This window comes from Calliphora vicina, chromosome 2 (assembly GCF_958450345.1).
Source record: "Calliphora vicina chromosome 2, idCalVici1.1, whole genome shotgun sequence".
Lineage (NCBI taxonomy): Eukaryota > Metazoa > Arthropoda > Insecta > Diptera > Calliphoridae > Calliphora > Calliphora vicina.
The window spans coordinates 129,486,229-129,507,433 of record NC_088781.1 but is presented as its reverse complement, the minus strand read 5'-3'; the positions used below and the strand labels follow the sequence as shown (position 1 = coordinate 129,507,433).

The 21,205-nt window shown below is 30.3% G+C and overlaps 1 protein-coding gene across 3 annotated transcripts in view; it reads left to right on the top strand.

Moving 5' to 3' along the window:
* LOC135951815 (uncharacterized) overlaps positions 1-21,205 on the top strand; it is a 43,713-nt gene that overhangs the window by 3,010 nt on the left and 19,498 nt on the right. The window contains exon 1 of one of the 3 annotated variants that reach the window (XM_065501548.1): positions 6,642-6,777. The exons of 1 other annotated variant lie outside the window; for it this stretch is intronic. The gene's annotated coding sequence lies outside the window, so the exon portion shown is untranslated. Of the gene's footprint in view, positions 1-6,641; positions 6,778-16,992; positions 17,287-21,205 lie in introns of those variants that run through there. One more of the 3 variants, XM_065501547.1, reaches the window with a different exon arrangement.

Here is a 21,205-nt window from a genome sequence, read left to right as displayed (position 1 = left end):
ACCAAGTTTTGAGTAATAATAATAATAAAACGAGTAATAACAGAATATACCTAACTACAGTACAAACAAACATATAAATATTGTACAACTAAACTCAATGTGCGCTCACTCATTCAGTCATATACATATTTAGATGGTTTGGCAAACAAGTAAAGAAAAAACTATTGGGAAATAAACCTAAGGGAGGTAGATAAATATATTTTTTTTTGATAGGTGTTATAATAAATAATATTAAAAACATTGCTGGGTAATTTGAATGAATAGAATAGAACAGGTGGGTTTTGAATTCCATAATATACGATTTTAATGCTGGACTGAAGCAAAAAAACTATAGGTATGTGATAAATATTTAGTTAATATAACAAAGCTTTTAGCTGCAAAATTAGCTTCAATGGTAGGGATTTTTATACTGAAATTTTAGTTTAATCTTAGGCCTTTCTATAACCCAATTTTTGCTTCAATCGTAGGTCTTTCTGAACTCCAAATTTTAGCTTTAATCGTAGGTCTTTTTTACTTCAATTTTAGCTTCAATCGTAGGTCTTTTTTACTTAAATTTTTGCTTCAATCGTAGGTCTTTTTACACTCCAATTTTAGCTTCAATTGTAGCTCTTTTTATTACCAATTCTAGCATCAATCGTAGGTCTTTCTGAACTCCTATTTCAGCTTTAATCGTAGGTCTTTTTATACCTCAATTTTAGCTTCAATAGTAGGAATTTTTATACTCCAATTTTAACTTTTATCATATTTCTTTTTATACTCCAATTTAAGCATTGATCGTAGGTCTTTTTATTCTCCATTTTTAACTTTAATTGTAGTTCTTTTTATACTCTAATTTTAGCTTTAATCGTAGGTCTTTTTATTCCCCAATTTTTGCTTCAATCGTAGGTCTATTTATATTCCAATTAAGATTCAATCGTAGGTCTTTTTATACTCCAATTTTTGCTTCAATCGTAGATCATTTTATATTCTAATTTTAGCTTCAGTCATAGGTATTTTTATACTCCAATTTTAGTTTCAATCGTAGGTCTATTTATACTCCAATTAAGATTCAATCGTAGGTCTTTTTATACTCCAATTTTTGCTTCAATCGTAGGTCTATTTATTCTCCAATTAAGATTCAATCGTAGGTCTATTTATTCTTCAATTATAGCTCCAATCGTAGATCATTTTATATTCTAATTTTAGCTTCAGTCATAGGTATTTTTATACACCAATTTAAGGTTCAATCGTAGGTGTCTTTTCATACCCCAATTTTGGCTGCAATAGTAGATCGTTTTATACTCCAATCGTAGATCATTTTATATTCTAATTTTAACTTCAGTCATAGGTCATTTTATACTGCAATTTTAGCTTCAATCATAGGTTTATTTATATTCCAATTTTAAAGATATTTCAATTAATATTACAGAAATCATATTAAAACTAGCAATGTAGAATTAGCATGATGAAAAATATATAAAATTAGATTTTGCTATACTTCCCTTATTTCATCATTATTACTTTTTTTTACTCTTGTGTATCTTTACACTTTTAATATGAATTTTATAATACAAAAACAGCTAGAGGTTAATAATACATTTAGGTAGGTCTTTCTTATAATGATTATTCATTTTAATACCCTACAGTAATTGACTGGAAGTTAATGATTTTGCACTCTATGCTCTACTATTAGTATATTTTGATATAGTATTTTGTCCGCTGTGTCAAAAAACCATTTTAAACCAATATCACAAGTATATAGCAAATATAGGAAGGGACCCAGTATACTTCCTTGGGGTACGCCTGCTTCAATAGGCTGTGGTGAACTTATGAAGTCTCCCTCTTTAAGAACGAACTTTCGATGACTTAAATAACTTTCTAGAAGCATAATCCTTCATGCATAATCCTTCATGCCATACTTTGTCGAAGGCTTGCGAAACGTCGATGAAGAGTGCAGAACAATATTTTTTTTCTTCAAATGTCTTGGATATGATTTCTACCAACCTGTGAGTTTGTTCTATGGTGTTATGTTTTTCTCGAAATCCGAATTGATGAGTTGGAATACATCTACTTTACTGTGATCTTTTCCCGGCTTAGGTATCATTGTATCTAAAGAAACCTTCCATTCTGGTGGATAATATTCAAATAAATAGGATTATTCTTAATGCAATTTTGGGTAGCTCGAGGAGCATCTTGTTACTGATTTTATCCATTTTTTGGAGTTTAAATCAACAATAGCCTTGACCATCTCTGAAATCTCAAAACGAAGTGGTTCAGCTGCAGTAATATGGGGTAAAGTAGGTGGTAACTCTATTATGTCGTTTGACTCGTTTGGGGAAAATACATTCTTTAGATGACTAACAAACAGGTTTCCTTTTTCAGTATCGTTTCTTGCCCAGCCTCCACTAGAATTACGTAGAGGAGGTCTGCTCTTCTGGTGTTCTTAGCGATATATTTTCTGTACTGTGTGTGCTAATATATTTTCTATATTTCAACCAATTTATTTTCGTGCTTGATATTGCAGAGTGACCAGTCGGGGATACTATTTCTAGGGGGTTCAATAGAGTAACGAAGGTGGGTGAGTGATCCGAGGATAATTCTAATGAGATTTAACCTGCATTAGTTCCATTGGTAAATAAAAATATAAATATAGGGTATTTCATAAAGCGTTTCCTATCTTTAAATTTAAATAAAACAAAGTGTGTGTTATTCGTTTGAAAGATCTATCGATGCCATTATGTTGCACATTTTTCTGGTTCATAAATCAGGCTGAATTTAACCAATGACATGGGTTATGTTGGCTTTGAGGACCTCTGTGGTATTTGGCTTATTCGTATAGACCTGCGACTTAAGAAAACCCCAAAAGAAAAAGTATAACGGGGTCAAATCGCACGATATCGGTGGCCAGTTCACATCACCTCCACATGGGATGACCATGCCCTCAAATCGCTCGTGCAGAATGTGCAATGTGGCACGAGCTGTGTGACACGCAGCTCCGTCCTGTTGAAATCACATGTCGTTGGTGTTCATATCATTCAATTCCGACCAAAATAATTTGAAAATCATCGATCTATAGCGCTCGTCTTGTAAACCTCTAATAAACCTTGGCTCTCATGTGGAATGGTAAATCGGTCTCATCACTGAATATGATTTTTCGAAGCAAAGCCCAATTTTATAATCTATGGTGATTTGAGAAAACCAACTGTATAAATGACAGACAATTGGACATATGTAGCTTTTAACAATATGGCCGTTATCAACTATCAATGTCCGAAATCCCTATTGGAAGACCCTTTATATTTTCTATATTAAGAAAATAGGCATATTAACTCATTGCTTCTAATTAATTTAATTCTATTCAATCAGACATTAACAAGTTGACACTTTATTTAATGAAATAATTAGAGTGTATTATTTTTACTTACTAGACAATACAATTATTACAGAATATTTGTAGTGGAAGTTATTTTGTTGGGGGAAACAAACAAAATAACGTCATCTTTGTAACAAAGGTCAATTTACACGTCATCAATCTAAAGATAACAACCGAAATCTATTCATAGTTTTTTTATTATTATTATTATTTTCAATAAATTTTTTATTATTTTGTTTTATTTGCTTAAATTTATCTGATATTCTGTTATAAGTTTTCTTTGTATACATCACCTGTTAAATTAATAGTTTCAACGACTTTTGATTACACGATTTGTTTACACTGTATTCAAATTGATTTGATATTCTGCCATAGATTTAGGCGGTCTATAGTTTTTGCTGACTTTGATATTGAAATAATTACATACGTATAACCAGATGTTTATTTAAGAAAAGTTTTCCCATAAAATAATGGCGCAAATAAAAATTTTTAATGTTTACCAATAAAAGGAAATGTTGCTTTTTGTGGATGTTTAGTTTTAGTTTCTGAAAAATTGAAAATTTTCTTTTCTACACCAGTTTCGGGATATTTAAAATAAAAAAAATAAAGACCTTCCAAATTATTTTTATACCCTTTCTTTACCTTCGTGAGAAGGGTAAATATACGTTTGTCATTACGTTTGTAATTTCCACAATATAATTTTCCGACCCTATAAAGTATATATATTCTGGACCCTTATAGATAGCAGAGTCGATTAAGCCATGTCCGTCCGTCTGTCTGTCTGTTGAAATACATTTTCTGAAGACCCCAGATATCTTCGGTATCCAAATCTTCAATAATTCTGTCAGACATGCTTTAGAGAAGTTTCCTATTTAAAATCAGCAAAATCGGTCAACAAACGGCTGAGATATGAGAAAAAACCAGGACAACCTCGATTTTTGACTTGAAATTAGGATTAACTTCCAGTGAATTCACAAAACTGTTTTACTCTTTCTTTGTTAATCTCTACCTCTCTCTGGCTTATTTTTCTTTGTCATCCCTAAAGTGTCTAAAGACCCTACCTTAGATAAATTGGGACCGGTCTAGTAGACAGTCCGAAATGCAAATAATAAAATCACTATAATTAAATACTATCTGAGATATTAATGAATAGTAAAGAGTAAATTCTTTTCAAAATAGACAATTTGGGGTCCATCTAGTAACTAATTCCTAATCAATATATCCGCTATAGACCCGGTTCGGTTGCTACTTAATATCGAGAAAATCGATACACAAATGGCTGAGATATGAGGAAAAAAGCAGATTTTTTGCCTATTTTTATACCCTTCACCTTCGTGAGAAGGGTATATATAAGTTTGTCATTCTGTCCGTCTGTTGAAATCAATTTTCTGAAGACCCCATTTATCTTCGGTATCCAAATCTTCAATCTTCTGTCAGACATGCTTTCGAGAAGTTTGTGGAGGGTATATAATATTCAGCACAGCCGAACATAGCTATATTTTACTTATTTTTGTTTATGGTCAAACTGGCCCCTCTGTGATCGACAAAGGGACAGTGGAGTGGCAATTGATGCTGGTGCAAATTCTTTCCAAAATAAATAACATGGGTTCAATTAGGTAATTAATTCTAAAAATAAAACAAAAAATTAACAGTATTTGCTCAGCAAACAGAACTGTTTTACTCTTTCTTTGGTAATATTTCCCTCTCTCCGACTTATTATTATTTATAAGGGACTGAATAACAAGACTGAAGGCTGAAAAGTAAAACAATAAAATTAATGTTGGCGACTCTGGACTACAATTGAGCCCCAAATAAAAAACATAGGAAAAGTAAAGTTGTAATTGACCCAAACATAGATGAATAAGTTGACAGGTTACTGCTACATATTGTCACATGTTGCAATAGTGGAACATAAATGTTGTGAACGTTTTGAAACAAATACACCCAGCAGTTCTAGGAGACTATCACGAGCTAGTGATTTTTCCTAACATTTAGGGCGGCAACGGGTGACATAGCTAACTACTTGACTAGTTATTTTAACATGTCCTTGTCCTAAACAGGCGGGAATCCCTTTTGGATAACAATGAGACTGTCCAATAACTGGTAGATTGAATGACATTGGATTCTCATACCGGTTACATAGCTAGATTACTGGTTACTTGATCAGCTACATAACTAGTTATTTTAACACGTACCGGTGCTAATTGGCCTCAAATAAGCAGTTCAAATGGTATCTCCTAGAAAGTCCAATAACCGATTGCTTGTGAACAAACCTTCCTCCGACAACTCTCCAATAGATTACTTCTGGTGACTAATAAAACTACTTTCCAAAGTGTAGAAAATAAACGTTTAAAGTGACTGCTCTCTAGGATACTTAGAGACACTAAAGAGACAATTGACTTCACGTTAGGTTACATGGTATGTAAGTTTACTTAAGCAAAAAGAAAGCGAACAGCATGAGAATTATATCAACATCATTTTTAGAAAACCAGTTTGTACGAATTACTAACCAATCGTATAAAGTGACTACATTCTAGATTACTTAGAGACACTTAAGTGGCAATTGTCTTCACGCTAGATTACCTGGGATGTATAAAGTAAACAATTGTCTTATGTCTGCGCTACAAAGAGCATATACATGTCAAAAGATCCAAAATATATAAATTGGGGTCAATCAAGTGATCAGACATTAGTGACAATTACTGTTTATAAGGGATACATTGACTACTGGGCAGTAACAAGGATTACATCATATGAAATTATATTTTCTTTGAACCAACCCGCTATTTTTTGTTTGTGTTTTTAATCCTCTAAAGCCTACTTATAGGCTGAACTAGAGAGAATGTAATGTACCCATTCATAATTAGCACATAAATATTTGTTAAGTTTTTCGTATTTTATTTAGTATTATATTCTTTAAAATAATTTTCTATTCTGTTAATTGTAAATATTTTATTACAAAATTTGTTTAAGTTCCTCATGTAGACATTTAAAAGGTTTCTCTTTTCTCTAGGTTAATACAATGGTGAACAGCAAACATATAATAAAAACTATTAATATTTTAAATTCTTAAAAAAAAAACTAAAAAACAAATTGAAGATTATACATGTGTGACCATTGCAGACAGAAAGTTTATATTTATTAAATATTAAATACCATTTTATGAATAAATTAATGTCTTAAACGAACAAATTGTTTATAAAATTTATACAAAAACAGTGTTGCGTGTCAAATGATATATTTTTGTTTGTTTTACATTTTTTATTCAATTTAAACATTGTTTCTATTTAATTTGAAACAAAATTTGAAATATCTATATTCAAATGGTGTTATAATAGTCAATTACCGAAGATAATTCTACAGGCAAAGGTGTTTTAAATGTTTTCTTCAGTACAACCACCTCTTTGATAGAAAACAATAATTTTGTGAGTACATTTGAAATTTCAAAATTCTTTGAATTGTTAGTAATTTTGTTTAGTTTTTTTAAAAAATATCCAGAGCATGTTTATTTTTATAACTGCATGTTTTGTTAAATTTTCTAGAATTTGTTTATTAAAAATTATAAGTTATTTTTATTGTATGACATTTTCTTCTATTCGTTAAAATTGTTTGTTTGTTTATTTATTTTTATATGTGCTGCAATTTTTCTAAATGTTTGGTCTTATATTTTTTTCGTTTTTGCATCAGAAATTATATTTCCAAATTTTTACGTTTCAAACGTGTTGTATTCTGTATTTAAATTTAAGAAAAATGAGGTCAATTATCATTCTACATATGGGCAATTCCACGAGAATCGCTACCACGACTGAAAAAAACAAAAAAAAACTTGAAACTTTTCTTCAAGATGATTTGAATAGAAGAAAATTATAAAATGTTGCTATGTGAAAGTATTTAGATCATATTACAACATTTTAAAGACAAAAATAATAGATTAAACTGATTATATTATTTTTTAATGTTTTAGGTATGTTTTAGGCTAAAATTGCGGCGAAAACTAGGCACCCAATTAGTTTCTAGTATGAAATGAATTTGACTTTGATTGTTTTTTTGCTATTGTCAAATTGTTCATTGAAACCGAATGTATATTTTCTATTAATTTTTTAGTTTTTGTATACTATTATTATAAGAGAAAAATCTGTCACGTGCGGTATGTCACGTATGATATTAAATTTTATTCATTATAAAATCATCCAAAGGTGGTTTTTATTTAAATATGATGGATTGTAAGCAAAAATATTTCGTTTAGTGTAAGAAATTAAAAGAAAACATAACGCCTCTCACCATTCGAATATTTTCGCATATTTCTACATGTACCTCAAAATGAGTTCCGTTTTATGTCACGTACGATATACCCGTACTTCGCTCAATATTTTGGATAACAATATATCGAAAGTACTTTTTATTATTTTAAAATATAGTACCCTCTGAATGGAACATAAAGACCAAATTATTTTTCAGATACTCTTATTTTTGCAAAATCTATTCCACTTTATAGGCGTACAAATGTCACGTACGATGATATGGAATTGCCCATATGTCGTACAGCAATTAAAATAAACACAAGTGAAAATTATTTAATAAGTAATGGTTTACAACGAATTTTAGATGTACTACAATAGGATTTTAATACAATTCAATATGATAAAGATCTTAAAAGCTTAAACATTTTTCAAAAATCAAGAATTCATCATATTTTAAGAAAAACAATATTTTTTCTGAACAAATTTTAAAAATACCCCTTATCTTTGTTATTATTGGTTGTATGACTTAAAAATACGGGATTTACGTATCTTTGGAACGCTGTTTTTGTTTTAATTAACTTATAAGAAGTGAGAACGAATAAACCTTAATACACGTTTTTCCTTAAATTTTGTAACCCAAATATTATTTGATTTTTGTTTTGCTCAAGTTACCTTTGAAAAGCATGTCAGTTCTTATGTTTAATGTCAAATGAGTGACGAGAAAAGAGTGCGCACTAAAATTATTAAATATTTTCAACCAAACCCAACTTGGTCCTACAAAAAGTTGGCCAAACAATCAAATATCTGAATTTGATGAGCACCAAAAAGGTGTCCAAAAGTGTGGTAGATTTTAAACGAAGATGGACTACCTTTTCGAACAAAGTGACAGAAAGACTATAAAAACCATAATGGAAGGGTTTCCGGAAAAGGTTCATAAATTCATCACTATTAAAAGTTTTTTTTTGCTTCGAAAATGGAAGTTTTCTTCTATAATTTGAAAAAAGTTCCTCTGAAGCACACAGATTGCTCACCAATGCTTATGGTGAGTGTTTCATTGGTTTCAACGTGCGAGAGATGGTTTGTGCGTTTCAGAAGTGGTGATTCTGATACGGAGTACAAATATCGCCAAGAAAAGTTTGAAGACCAAGAATTGGAGGTATTACTCCATGCAGATTATTGTAAAACTCAACAAGAGCCTGCAAAATTATTGGGAGCTACTCAATAAGCAAATTCAAAACGTTTGCAAGTCGCAGGATTCATCCAAAAGTACGGAAATTGGGTACCATACGAATTGAAGCCAAGAGACCTTGAAAGACGAAAATCATTTTAGCACCGAATCATTACTTGTGATGAAATGGATGCATTACGATAAGCCGAAGCGTAAGAGATCGAATGTGAAGCCCGGGCAACCAGCCAAATATCCATGGCGCAAAGGTAATTCTCTGTATTTGGTGGGAGCAGAGGGTTCCTATCTATTATGAGCTGCTGAAATCTGACCAAAATATCACATGGAACCTGTACCGAACTCAACTGATTCGCGGCCAGACATGAAACCCTACCTGTTAAAAAGTATTTAGAATGAAGTTTTGCCTAATCCGTTGGGAAGTTTTGCCTAATCCGCTTTATAGTCCAGACCGTGCCCCGTCCCACTACTATTTCTTTCGATCGATGCAGAACGCTCTCTCTCTCTTGGATACGCTTCACTTTGGAATAGAGTATCCGTCAATACTTTGAATAAATTTAAATTCTAAATAAAAGCTAAATAAAGTCCCTGGTATAATATTTAAAGCTGATGAAAGCCGCTACCAAAAGAAAACAGAATTGTCGTTTCATGTCTGATGAGGTTAATTTTGAACTGAACGGCAACGTAAACAAACAAAATTTTCGCATATGGAGTGGTTCCTACTCAGAAATACTGCATGGGAAGGAATTGCGTCTCAGTGTGGTGTGCAGTTTCTTCAAGCTGTGTGGACGGGCCATACTTCTTTGAACAAAACAGGGTATATTTGTAAACAAAAACCTTTTTAATTTTAAAAAAAATTGATCAAAGAATCATAAAATTACATTCCAAAAGTTTATAATGTATTTAAACTCAATCAGGAGAACTTTATTATAGACAGAAAACAAAGAAGATATAAATTTCCAGTACTAAAAACTTCTCCCATCTCTTCTGGTAGCCTAGAGCACTGACTATTTGGTGCGTAAAGATAAAGCCAGATATGAATGCTATAAATAATTTAGAAACCATAAAACAGAGTATGACAATTGAAATCAAGTTTTATTAACAAAATACAGCTGATCGGCTAAAGAAGTCTGTTGTTGCTAAATAATCAGTTCATTTCTAGCAATGGGATCTTTTATAAGTTGTGTCTCCTTACTTTTGAGCTTCTTCTTTGTCTTCTTTTTACTATGGTAAAACATATCATGAGTGAGTTTTTAAAGTCTTAGAACTTTAAGCCGGTACCACCACGGTTTTCAGTGTCAGCCATTTTGTTTGCTGTCACGTGATTTACGTTAAGTTTGTTTTGACATTTCATCATGAATAGATTGATACCTTAATAAGGCTTGTAAATTCTGGTGAGTAGGCCTGAAACCAGTTTCAATTAACTCGAAGCTTTTTCGTTCTTATTTAAAAAAGAGAACGAAATTCCAGAAAAAATGGATACAATGGATAATTGAAACTTGTAGAAAATGTGAAATGAAAGGGTTTTCGGAATAGATTCTTACGTACACTATTAGTGAGTTCTGATCTTATTTGAAATTAATCCAAAGATGTGTATAATATAGCAAGCAAACTTATGCCTGCAGTAGCAGGCATACTATAGCAAGCTGGGAAGTAAACACACTACAGATGTTGCTTTTTTTATATACTTAAATATTAATTTGTAACTTTTTTTTGTTGTTTTAAAGTTACGCAAAAGTCAAAAACCCTATAAAATAATCGTTGTAGTGATTTGTTAAAGAACCGTTTGTTTGTTTACAATATGTTGTTGCTGTAGCAGTTTTTAAGTTTGTTTTACCCCAAAGTGGTTTTGTTATGACTGATAACCTCTTATCGGTATTTGTATTTATTACATTAACCTCAAAACAGTTGTTTGATTTCCACATTGTTTTCTTTATATATTTATACTCGGCACTATGGGAAATGATATTGGTTTAATTAAAATGTTTGCAGAAAAGTTATAAGCTAATCAAATTATTGTATGTAAAAATACCCACAACATACCGAAAAATTCTTTTCTTAGTGATACAAGTTTTCTATTTAAATACGAATATATGCAGGACATTGGCACAAGTAATATTCCAGCGTTTCGTGCTCTTCCTCATACTCTCTACAGATCATATTGACGAAGAAACCAATGAGCCTTCAAATATGTATGTCCGGTTACCACATTAAATAGTCTTCTTTAGGTTTGGGTTTCACCGTAGTTGGTTGTGACATTTTACAGGGTTATGGTATCCACACATGATCTTGGATTGGCCTATTTAGGTTCCGATCCCTCTTTGTTCTCTTTGTTTGCGTTTCTCCAGTTCCAGCGTTATGTCTCCATTCTCACACGCTCGATCGTATTGATGTACAGACCAATACGAGGTTGGTTCCCTTGAGGTTTGGGTTTAACCATAGAACGTTGATCGTTCTGCATTTCGTCCTCTTCCTCACACGCTCTACAGATCATATTCCCATCCTCACACGCTTTACAGATCGTATAGTTGTATAGACCAATACCAGCCAGCAATACAAGGTTTTTTCTCTTTAGGTTTGGGTTTAGCCAAAGAACGTTTGTCGTTATGCAGGCTGTAGAGTTCCAGCGTTTCATACTCTTCCTCAGACGATTTACAAATGGTTTTCCTTACTCTTCTCTTTAGGTGTGTGTTTCCAAATAGAATGTCGGTGGCTCTGCTGATTGTAGAGTTCCAGCGTTATATCTCCATCCTACAGATCGTATTGTTGTATAGACCAGTACGAGCCAGCAATACGAGGTTAGTTCTCTTTAGGTTTGGGTTGGAACGTTGGTCTTCCTGCAGGCTGTAGAGTTCCAGCGTTTCGTTCTTTTCCTTAGGAGGGGAGCGAAGATGGATGATAAGGCGATTGACTCCTATCCTGGTATTCCTATAATGAACTGCAAAATGATTGTCCAGCAGGAACTGTTTACTCTTGCACAGACCATTTGGTCCAATGAATCCACTTGTGCTACTGCGAGATCGATCTGGACTGTTTATAAAGCTGAATTGCTTCAGGAGCAGATAAGGTTAATTGTATCAATTATTACAGAATACTGGAACGAATGCTATGAAATGCGTTCAACGAGTACTGTAGCAGCTGTAACAATTGTCAATCATTGGCTGATGATTTCACCAGGTGGGATGCGATGGTGCATGATGAGGCAATTGACTCCTATCCTGGTATTGGAACTGTTTTGTCTTGCACAGACCATTTGGTCTAATGAATTGCTTCAGGAACAGATAAGGTTAATTGCATCAATTATTACAGAATACTGGAACGCATACTATGAGATGTGTTCAACGACTACTGTAGCATATCTCATAATGAGGAAGAGAGGTGTCTCACATATTCTGTCAATGTCCGGCTTTGGTCAATATGAAGAAGTGTAATATTGGCGTCCTTTTTCTCTCGTGCCTGGAGCAGCATTCGCAAATATATCTTAGAAACAAAACGTTTTGAGGAATTGCCGTCCACTTCTTGGATATCACAATGATTTCATTTTTGGGTGGACCCAAGAGAGCTGCTTTATGAGCAGCTGCCCCACGGATGATGTTATTTGGTTCCAAACCAGGACTTAACTCTAAATCATATTTCAAATCACAATATTCATTTACGACGCTATAAATTATATATGTCTATTGATACTTCCCTATCGGTTTTAATCAAATTTCCAAAGGTTTCTCAAATCAAAAAACCAATTTTCACCAAAAAACTATTTTTCTTTCAATAAACTGTTTCATTGGTTTAGTTGATTATCGTCAATACGAGTTGATTGGCGAAAATCATCGAAAGAAAAGGTTCAAGATACTCGTATTAAACAGTCTTAAATGTCTTCTTATCTTTAGCATATTTCAGTTTTTTAAAATTTTTTATATAAATACTATAGAGCATATTAAGAGAACTTTCATAAAATTTCCTTGCTCTTAAGGAAAGTATCTGATTGCTTATTTACTATTTATTCCAGAATATTTCAAAAAATTCTTATGATTAAAGTGAAAGTGATTAGCGACTTCAAATAGATGTGTTATTTAAGTTATAAATCAACATTAAACATTTATCAAATAATCCTCTTCTTATAACAGAGAGTAAAAATAAGTTGAGAAATAAATCGATATTTTATTCTATTCATATATCTATCTGAATCTGAATATGTTTTGTTTAAAAATTTTCAAAACAATTTTAAACACGTTTCTTACATTTGTAATATTAATTCAATATATTAATAATTATTAACATTTCCGCTACTTAATGTCCTATAAAATCTTCAATTACTCTAATCTACTCTCTCAATTTGAAAAAGATCGATTACAATTAATTGTTTTGTCAACTGAGAATCATGTAAAACCAACATTTCAATTAAATACTGTTTAATTTTTAATATTCCATTCAGACCATGTTGTCGTCTAGCAACTGACTTATTGCTCATAATAATTATTTAATACTACTGAATAGTATTAATAATTAAGTTAACATTTAAGAGTTTTTTTTAAATAAATAATTAAGAGAATTATTTGATAATACTCTGGGATATATTATATGGTTACCAGATTGGGTAAACTTTTAAGATCACAGCGGGATTGTACAAATTTTTGATTTCAATTTGAGGTCTGCAATATTAAATGTTTGTATTGGCTCTTATAGTTAAGAGATCTTAATCCAATTGAATAAAGTTCTGTTGATTATGATCTTATTGAAAAAGAAAATTATAATAAGAATTCGGTGCCACAAAGCCTGGAAGAGCTTTGTAATATTTACAAATTTCAGAATTAATCGTAGATATATTTATACTCCAATTTTAGCTTCAATTGTCTTTTGTACTCCAATTTTAGCTTCAATCGTAGGTTTTTTTATACTCCAATTTTAGCTTCAATCGTAGGTATTTCTGTTATCCAATTTTAGCTTCAATCGTAGGTATTTTTATACTCCAATTTTAGCTTCAATCGTAGGTATTTTTATACTCCAATTTTAGCTTCAATCGTATGTCTTTTTATACTCCAATTTTAGCTTCAATCGTAGGTCTTTTTATACTCGAATTTTAGCTTCAATCGTAGGTATTTTTATACTCCAATTTTAGCTTCAATCGTAGGTCTTTTTATACTCGAATTTTAGCTTCAATCGTAGGTCTTTCTGTTGTCCAATTTTGGATTAAATCGTAGGTTTTTTTATACTCCAATTTCAGCTTCAATTGTAGGTCTTTTTATACTCCAATTTTAGCTTCAATCGTAGTTTTTTTTTATACTCCAATTTTGCCTTCAATCGTAGGTCTTTTTATACTTCAATTTCAGCTTCAATCGTCGGTCTTTTTATACTCCAATTTTAGCTTCAATCGTAGGTTTTTTATACTTTTGCTTAAAGTATAACGACCGACTCAGAAAGTGTGTCCGAGATCGATCGATTCGAATCATACTTAAATTCTCTTTCTGGACCAAAATTTTGAGAAAAGCACCTAAGTACATAATTTTACACAGTATCTATATAATTAAAAAATATTGTTTTAGAAAAGTACCAAAAATCCATCGAATTTTAGAAAAGTATGAAAATACTTACAAAATTCGATTTCAATTGTATTCCTATCTGTAATGCTTTAAAACTTAAATTCCGAATTAAGAAATATTTGCTTAGAAAAAGTACCAAAAATCCGTTAAATTTTGTTCTCTTATTAGTCCGAATTTAAAAAAAAATACCAAAACACATTCGAGATGTTTTTAAGAAGACAATAATTCGATTTCAATTTTATTCCTAGTTTTAATACTTTAGAAAATTAATTAGGTAAAAGCCAGTAACAGAGCTATATTCGGATGTGCCTAATCGTATATACCCTTCACCAAATTATACTTAAAAATAAAATTTTTAAATATTTTTAAGTAAACAAAATTAAAAAAAAAATTTTTCAAAATAATTTTTGAAAATTAAAAAAAAAAATTTCCGTATTGTTTTTTAAAATTTTTTTTCCAATTTCTTTTTAAATTTTTTTTTTTTAAATTATTAATGAAAAAAAAATGAAGAAAAAAATTTTTTTGGTAAAAAAAAATCGGGTTGAAAAATATTTTTCCCGATTTTGACCCATTATAGGTCCAAATTACTATAGCCTTATATACATCGTTGCAATGGACTTTGTAATATATATTATTATACCCTTCGCCTTCGTGAGAAGGGTATATATAAGTTTGTCATTCCGTTTGTAATTTCTACATTTTTCATTTCCTATAAAGTATATATATTCTGGATCCATATAGATAGCGGAGTCGATTAAGCCATGTCCGTCTGTCTGTTGAAATCAATTTTTTTAAGACCCCAGATTTCTTCGGGATCCAAATCCTCAATAATTCTGTCAGACATGCTTTCGAGAAGTTTGCTATTTAAAATCAGCAAAATCGGTCCACAAATGGCTGAGATATGAGGAAAAAAGCAGGACAACCTCGATTTTTTACTTATTTTTGACCTATATATGGATTACTAAGTCATTAATATAACAATATGGATATCTAATGATAGATATTTCAAAGACCTTTGCAATGACGTATATAAGACCATAGTAAGTTGGACCTACAATGGGTCAAAATCGGAAAAATATTTTTTAACCCGATATTAAAAAAAAATTTAAAAAAAAACAAAAATAAAATTTAAAATTTAAAAAAAAAATTAAAAAAATAAAAATTTTAAAAAAACAATTTCAAAATTTTTTTTTCCAAAAAATGAAAAAACTGCAAAAAAAATATTTTTTTTTTACCTAAAAATATTTAAAATTTTTATTTTGAAGTATAATTTGGTGAAGGGTATATTAGATTCGGCACAGCCGAATATCTTACTTGTTAGATATCCATATTGTCTATATTAATGACGAGATTGTTCCGGGTTTTTCCTTATATCTCAGCCATTTGCGATCCGATTTTCTCGATTTGAAATAGCAATATGAATCATGTATGTAAGTTATTTGAGGGCTACGGAAAGTTGATTTCAACATACAGAAGGATAAACAAACATGTCTATAAAGAAGTGGCCACTTAAAATCCGTACGCACTGTAGTAATCATAACAAAGCTCCCAGTTATCAAAATGGAAAAAGATTTACATATGTTTTTAACAACAAATCTACCGCTTTTCTACAATGAATTGCAAGTCATTATGTTTAGTTTGAAAAAGTGTAGACACAATGGAAAAAGAAGCTAGTGATAAAATTGTGCACAAATATCTAGAAAATCCGACTTTGTCGTGTTAAAAGAAACCCAAAATCTGATTTTTGGCAGATATCAGGTCAGAAATTTTACATCTCGGCAGCTCGAGATTGTGTGGTCTTTAAATATGAATACGTAAAATTGAACAAAAATATTAATTTGGCAGGCAATCCGCAGCTGATGTTAGAAGAGTCAAGATTTTCAGAAATGTTTTTAAAGAATTTTCAGAATTATATATAAAAAGATAGTTTGGAAAAGCGATTGTTGTCATTTATAAGACATCACACATCTGATACAAAGTTTTAGTCAAGTTGTCATTACTCAATGACAAGTTGTCATTACTCAAATACAACTATGAAGTGGTATAATGAGAATAATATTTATGTTATAGCAAAACACATCAATTAAACAAATTGCCCAAATCTTCGTCCAATCGAGATATATTGGAGAATTGTTAAACGTAAATTGAAAAAGAGTGCAGGTACAGTAAATAACCAGATTTTGATGAGAACAAAGTGGAATAAATATGCTGGAATAACGGTAGAAGTGGGAAGTAATGTTGTGCAGCTATTAATAGGAGGTATAAAAAGAAAGGCCAGAAAATGTATTCGAAATAAACACACATAAACCTGCAGTTATATTTTTTTTAAAGCTTATAATTTACCTTTAATTTCATGTATACAATGTTAACATACGTTGTTTCATTTAAAAATTATGCTCGTTTTAATCCGTCCGGATTTTAAGTGGCCACTTCTTTACGACATCTATATCGAATTTTAATTTATTTACCACCCTCCTCCCCTCAAATGGTTGAACTGGTTCTAATTTGACCATAGAAATATTAAAAAGTATTTCTGAATTATTTGGGGATTTTTACTTTTAATTGTGGGATAAAGCCATGAACATTTGTCTGGTATCTCTACATACAGTTTACATTAATGCTCTCGCAGTTAATACAAAGCTAAACAGACAACTAGTCTAACACGGAACGATTTAAAAGTAACATACGCACGCATAGAAATCGATTGATGCTCACAAGAAAATAAAAAATATTATTACAAAAATACAATATTTTATGAGAAAAATATTAAATATTTTAAATACATATATAAAAATTCTAATAAATTGTGAAAAATAAAAATAAAATAGTGAAAAATAATTTTTTACAAAATTAAAAAAAATGAAAATCTTTAACCAGTGTTGTTAGCAAAACCAAAAACCTCAAAATGCTTAAATGTAAATAAAGAAAATTTCTTAAAAATTAGAAATTTTCTTTAAAAAAACAAAAGAAATTGTAAGAAATTTAAACAACTAAATAAATAAGTATAATTCTGGAACTTATTGTAAATATTTGTTTTAATTTATAAACCACACGGCCTTTTTCTTTTAGTGCATTTGTATTATCTTATCGCTGGTTATATTTAAAATAAATGTGAAATGTGTTTGTTGTTTTTTATTTCAAAATTAAACGAACAAAAAGCTTAATACTTGTGTTAATATTTGGAAAAAAAATATATATATAAAAAGAATGTCATAATTTTTCTTTAAACAACAAAAAATCATGTGAATGTGATTTCAAATTAATAAAAAAAAAATATATTTTCTTTATAAATATTTAATAACAATAGTGGATTGGTATTTCTCTATTTGCTTATTTAGAGCTTGACAAGATTTAGTATTGAAAATTTTTTAAAACATTTAGTTTGAAAGTTTATTAACCCTTGAACTGTTTTAGCTTTAGTTTTCTTTATCAATGAGAACGTGTTATCAATAAGAGCAAAAAAAAAAATGAACGCTTTTTTGCGATAAATAATAATTGATTGATTTTAGAAAATGATGTATGTATGTCAGCATATGACAGCATATTATTGTTATTATGTGAAACACCCTGTGCTATTTATCAAATAAATAAATCTGCTCCAATTTATGCTGATTTCAGCTGAAGTAGTTTTTATACCCTTCACCTTCGTGAGAAGGGTATATATAAGTTTGTCATTCCGTTTGTAATTTCTACATTTTTCATTTCCGACCCTATAAAGTATATATATTCTGGATCCTTATAGATAGCGGAGTCGATTAAGCCATGTCCGTCTGTCTGTTGAAATAAATTTTCTGAAGACCCCAGATATCTTCGGGATCCAAATCTTCAATAATTCTGTCATACATGCTTTCGAGAATTTTGCTATTTAAAATCAGCAAAATCGGTCCACAAATGGCTGAGATATGAGGAAAAAACCAAGACAACCTCGAATTTTGACCTATTTTTGACCTATATCTGGATTACTATAGACAATATAGATATTTCAAAGACATTTGCAACGACGTATATAAGACCATAGTAAGATGGACCTACAATGGGTCAAAATCGAAAAAAAAAAATTTTAACCCGAATTTTTTTTTCACAAAAAAAATTGAAAAGACAAAAAAAAAATTTTTAAAATTTAAAATTTAAAAAAAAAATATTAAAATAACAATCGAAAAATTTTTTTTCAAAAAAATGAAAAAAACAACTGGAAAAAAATTTAATTTTGTTTACCTAAAAATATTTAAAATTTTGAAGTATAATTTGGTGAAGGGTATATAAGATTCGGCACAGCCGAATATAGCTCTCTTACTTGTTTTTTTCTTAGTTTTTTCAATAGTAATTTATAGCAGAATATCTAAAATCTATTATATAATTACACAGGTCAAAAAATAAAAAAAGGAGTGCTATATTCGGCTGTGCTGAATCTTGAATACCTTCCAACAATATGTGACAATAAAATATGGGTTATATGGGGGTCAATTATGGACCTATCCTCCCAAAAGTTGGTAGACAAATTTAGGTTCATATAAAACTTGTATATGACCAATTTCTGCACGATATTAATTATTACAAGACGATTCTCATTGTTCAAGTCATTTTCCGAGGGGGACCTTGTAAGGGCACTACAGACAAATGCTGCCCGATTTTCACCATACTTTACAATACAATTTCAGAGTACTTAGAAATAATTTTGTGCAAAAGATAGTTAGATACTTTTGTGGGTTTGATATTTCGAGCAAATACATTTTTTTTCGTTCCGAGGACGAAGTCTATTTAATCTGGCTGAAATCGGTCCATTTTTTTCATCAAGTCCCCATACAAATGTGCTACCGAAATAGGACTTAATCGGTCATAAATGTTTAATTAATATAGGTATCTACAGAAATGTCTCTCCAAATAAGTTTTATATGTACGGAAGGAAGTCATATCACCTAATTTTATAATGATCGGTCCATGATTAGTCATAGTTTCCATATAAGGCCTACTTACGAAAATCACTTTAACGAGCATAAATCTCTTAAAAATGTTGGTATCCATAGAATACAACAGGAATTCAATACGAATTCAAAATTTTTTTTGGGTGCCCCGATAGACTAGACGGTAGTGTGCTGGACTATCAATCCAAGGGTTGCGGGTTCGATTCCTGCCAGAGACTCTGGGTGTTTCTGCAGATAAGCAAAACGCTTCGCAGTTTGTGTTTGTTTTTTTTTTTTTAAAAAAAGGGGCTGTGCCGAATCTTAATACCCTTCACCAAATTATACTTCAAAATTTTAAATATTTTTAGGTAAACAAAATTTAATTTTTTTTACAGTTGTTTTTTTCATTTTTTGGAAAAAATTTTTTTTTCGATTTTTATTTTAAATTTTTTTAAATTTAAATTTTTTTTTTTTAAATTAAATTTTTTTTTAAATTAAATTTTTTTTTTTTTAAATTTTAAAAAAAAAAATTTTTGTTTAATTTTTTTTTGGAAATAAAAAAATTCGGGTTAAAATTTTTTTTTCCGATTTTGACCCAGTGTATGACCAACTTACTATGGTCTTATATACGTCGTTGCAAATGTCTTTGACATATCTATCATTAGATATCCATATTGTCTATATTAATGTTTTAGTAATCCAGATATAGGTCAAAATTCGAGGTTGTCTTGGTTTTTTCCTCATATCTCAGCCATTTGTGGACCGATTTTGCTGATTTTAAATAGCAAAAATTCTCGAAAGCATGTCTGACTGAATTATTGAAGATTTGGATCCCGAAGATATCTGGGGTCTTCAGAAAATTGATTTCAACAGACAGACAGACGGACATGGCTTAATCGACTCCGCTATCTATAAGGATCCAGAATATATATACTTTATAGGGTCGGAAATGAAAAATGTAGAAATTACAAACGGAATGACAAACTTATATATACCCTTCTCACGAAGGTGAAGGCTATAATAATATGAACCGATCTCATGGCTCTCATATAAGGCCCACTCCCGAAAATCAGTCACTATAAATTATTGAAATTATAAAAGAAAAAACTTGTTGCTCACTTATATGGTCGGACTTGACCAATAATACTTTCTTAATTGTTTTGTTTTAAATTAACACCCCTTTTTAAATATTTATAAGCAAAACAAACTATTTATTTAAATTCCTGTATATAGTATTTATTTAATTAATTCCAGAATATTCATTTCCCTGTTTATGTGCTAAAAATAATATAATATGTAGCCACAAATTTTGATAACATTTTCAAAATAAATAAAAGTTCAAAACACATTAACCTAAACAACAAGCAAAAAAAAGCATACTTATGGACACTTTGAAATTAATTACCATAATAAAGAAAAACGTCATAAAATTCCAAAAATTTTCGGAAAATGAAAAATATACAATATTTGATATAAAAAAATTTAATTTTATGTTTTTTTTATTTAATAAATAGACATCAACAATTTAAGGAATGTGAAAACAACAAAACAATTTCATACATTTCAAAATTAAATCGTCATCTTAATTAATCCAATGAATAAACGATAGAATTCGCTTAAAACGAACAATTTTTATTTAGTATGAATTGGTCCTTCGATGACGAAATGCGCTTAAATAATGGTTCCTAATTGGGAAAAATTTACCTGGGAATATTTTTTCTTAGACATTTTCGGGGAATTTCGAGAAGCTTCCTTCTTAAACGATTATTTGTGATTTATTGCCAATGGAATGATACGATTAATTTTTGACATCCCAACTAAAATTTAGCAGACATAGAGTTGTCAAATATTCGACATATTCTAAAAACCGGTTTTCGAATAATTCAAAAAAGCGTAATTTTTAAAAACCGGTTTTCGGTTTTTTCTATCAAATACCGATTCGAATAACCGGTTTTTAGGCTTTTTTGTCAATTTATGAATTGAGGTATAAT